General features: G+C 43.0%; 1 pseudogene; it reads right to left on the reverse strand.

The window, feature by feature from the left end:
- Window positions 1-326: 326 nt before the first annotated feature.
- LOC139035884 (olfactory receptor 6C75-like) lies at window positions 327-1,336 on the reverse strand (annotated as a pseudogene).
- Window positions 1,337-3,504: the final 2,168 nt, after the last annotated feature.

The following is a 3,504-nucleotide window of genomic DNA, read 5'->3' on the forward strand; positions in this document are numbered from 1 at the left end:
CTGTAGCCCACCAGGCTACTCCATCCGTGACTTTCTTCAGGCAGGAATACTGGAGTGGGTTGCCATTGTAAAATAAAAAGAGTATAAGTTACTAAATTTCAGAAATTTCAAAACATGGTTTATATCAGAGGGAAGAATGAAAATGTATTAAGGGATTTTGCAGTCAATGTCAAATGTCATCAGTATGTGGCATATTTAGGGAGAAAATATTCATGCACACCAAGGTGAAAAGTGGCTTTGAGAAAACAGATCTTCACTGATGGGGATGAGTTAACAGAGATCGGGTGAGGTCTGCCACAGACTTCCCGCTACAGCTCTGGGGACTGCTACAGTGTCTGGAATGAAGACAAATGGTTTTCTGAAGCCTTCCACTCCAAGACCATATGATTTTTTTTTTAGCTTGATATTTTCATCCTGAACATCATTTTTCTCAGAGCCTGGTGGACCTGCTTGTTCCTCAGAGTGTAGATGACAGGGTTCAGCAGTGGGGTCACCACCATGTTCACAAGGGGAGCCTCCTTGTTGGAATCCAGCCTGTTCACTTGCTTTGGTTTCACATATATACAGATGCTGCTGCTGTACATCAGGGAGAGGACAATGAGGTGAGAGGAGTAGGTGGAGAAAGCTCTCTGTTGCTCCTTGGCTGATGGGAGATGCATGATTGTGGCTGCTATGTTGCTTACGCGATGATGGTTATGATGAGGGATGTCAAAAGGACACACAAAGCAAGGATAAAGGCATATATTTCAAGTTTGGTGTCAGAGGAGGAGAGATGGATCAGGGGGCCAAGGTCACAGAAGAAATAAGGGATGACTTGGGGGCCACAGAAAGATAACTGGGACACCTTCACCACCAGACCAGACATAACAGTGAACCCCAAAGCACAGCAGGCTGTGACCAGGACACAGCAAGTGCTCAGGGTCATGATGGTCGTGTAATTCAGAAGCTTGTAAATGGCCAAGTACTGGTCCGGAGATAACACTGCTATGAGGAGGAAGACTGCTGCTCCCAGAAATACTAACACAAAGGCTTGTGTGAGACAGGCAGCAAAGGAAATTGTTTGTTTGCTTAAAAGAAAGATGACCAACAATTTAGGAATAACTGTACTTGTGAAGCAACACTCAAAGAAGGAGAACATGCTGAGGAAAAAGTACACAGTTGTCTGTAGCCTGGAGTCAGCACAGGTGATGGTGACTATGAGTGTATTGCCTGCTATGGGTGCCAGGTATGCCAGCAAGTGCACCAAGAAGAGGAATTTGCCCAGGTACTGGGCACCAGGAAAGCCCTCCAAGGTGAATTCTTGGACAGCTGTCCCATTCCTCATTTCCATCAGCATCTCTTTCCACAGCAGCAGCATCTGTGGATGTTAGCCTACAATAGAGACATCACAGCGAGAACAAAGGTTTTAGAAGAGCACAAGATCAAGCTTCTTAACTACCCAAGAAGGCAGCTACATGGAGAGCAAAGTAGTCCTGTTCACTGGTTATTGGATCAAAAAGACACGACTTCAATACTAGTTCAAAACTGAGTTCTAATCCCTTGAGAGAGTGATTCTTTTGGAAAGTTATTAGTGCTTAACATTTGTGAACTTCATTTTTACTCTGTGTAAAAAGAAGACAGGATCTACAGTTCACGTACTGGTGAGAATTAAATAAAATAAAGCAAGTAATTCACTTGTCATGTGATATAATGATTCTTACTTGTTCCTCAAGGTCTAATTTTAGTATTGAAATCACTAGTGTATTCTTAAATATGGCATGATGAATAGGCAGCATTATTCACATCTGCAAGTTATAAAATATTTTACAGTATTACCAATTTATATTTAAATAAAGACAGTAGTAGAATAATAATATTCCCTTCGAATATGTCTTTTACTGCTGTTGCTGCTGCTAAGTTGCTTCAGTCGTGTCCGACTCTTAGCGACCCCATGGACTCTGCAGCCCACCAGGCTCCTCCGTCCATGGGATTTTCCAGGCAAAAGTACTGGAGTGGAGTGCCAAGGCCTTTTACAATATGCAACAAATTCTATGGTTCAAATTATAATAATCATTGTTGAGGACTTTACTAATGCTTGATATTATGCTGGTCACTGAAATTCAGTGTTTCTCTTACTCTAGACAATAATTATGAGTGTTAGATTTCCCTCACTCCTTCTACACAAGGAGAATTAGAGACACAGAGAAGTTCCAGAGAGGTTAGGCCACACAGCTGGGACTTTAGCGACTTCTGTCCGAAAGGCCTTACTACTTCCAAATGCTGTGACAAAATATTAAAATAGAAACAAATCTCTCGGTGATGTTCTCTTAACCTTAAGTGAAAGTTTAGCTTTATTTATCTTAATTGTTCATCATTCAGTTAATATCATTGATGAATTACTGACCCACAGTATGACAGGTTTTAGTTTAGTATAACCAGTTCTAGTTTAGTATAATCATTTCACAGAACAGATTGGAGACCAGGGATGTTGGGGAACTGCTCAACAACATGGCACAAATTATCAGTCCAGGATTTGCGCTGCCCTTTTAAGTCTCCATGATGGCAGGTAAGAGAGATGGGAATGACAGCAATTCACAGAATTAGCATCCTTAGGAAAGTAACCTGGCAACGTGGCACTTGCACACTCACTTTTGCATCAAAGCTCATTCCTTCAGCCTGCTCAATAAATCACTTCTCTTGTGATGATGCTTGGCTCTAGAATCTCAATACTAAGCTAAAGATCTGTTGTTATTTAGTTGCTCAGTCACATCTGACTCTTTTGTGACTCCATGGACTGTAGCCCACCAGAGGACTGTAGCTCCTCTGTCCATGAGATTTCCCAGACAAGAATACTGAAGAAGAAAAAAAAAACAGGAATACTGGAGTGGGTTGCCATTTCCTTCTCCAGGGGATCTTCCCAACCCAGGATTGAGTCCATATCTCCTGCATTGGGAGGCAGATTCTTTAACACTGAGCTACCAGGGAAGCCCAAGGTCTGTAGCAGGGAGTAAATCTTTCTGTCCTGCTGAGGGGCTAAGTTCTCTTTAGTGATGCTCAGGCAACCAAACTGTTTGCTCACCCCAGAGTGACACTGCTCCCAGGGCAGCCTAAAGGTGCCTCTGCTTCTGTTTCAGTTACAGTAGCTAGTCCTCAAAGCTACCGTGGTCCCTGACCCAGGGACACAGGAGTCACCTCATTGTGGGGTGGGGGGGGGTGGGGTTTCCTTCCTCTTACAGTCATTCTCTTTCAAGAAATTAAGAACTTTCTCTGTGCTGAGGAAAAAGGAGAGGAGAAGGAAACTTGTCACAGCCTGCTGTTCAGTGTTGGGGGAGTGCACATCCCATGTTCTCTGTGTCCCTGGCTGGCAAAACCCAATTTCTATACCCCGTAATTTTTTACACCACAACAAGTCTACATGGCAGCCTTGACCACTGAAATCCCAGAAAGGAGCACATGGAATAAAACAATCACAAATTGCTGCCTCCAATTCTAAGTGAAAGCTTGATTCTAGGACTACTGAGGATT

Source organism: Odocoileus virginianus, chromosome 7 (assembly GCF_023699985.2).
Source record: "Odocoileus virginianus isolate 20LAN1187 ecotype Illinois chromosome 7, Ovbor_1.2, whole genome shotgun sequence".
Taxonomy (NCBI): domain Eukaryota; kingdom Metazoa; phylum Chordata; class Mammalia; order Artiodactyla; family Cervidae; genus Odocoileus; species Odocoileus virginianus.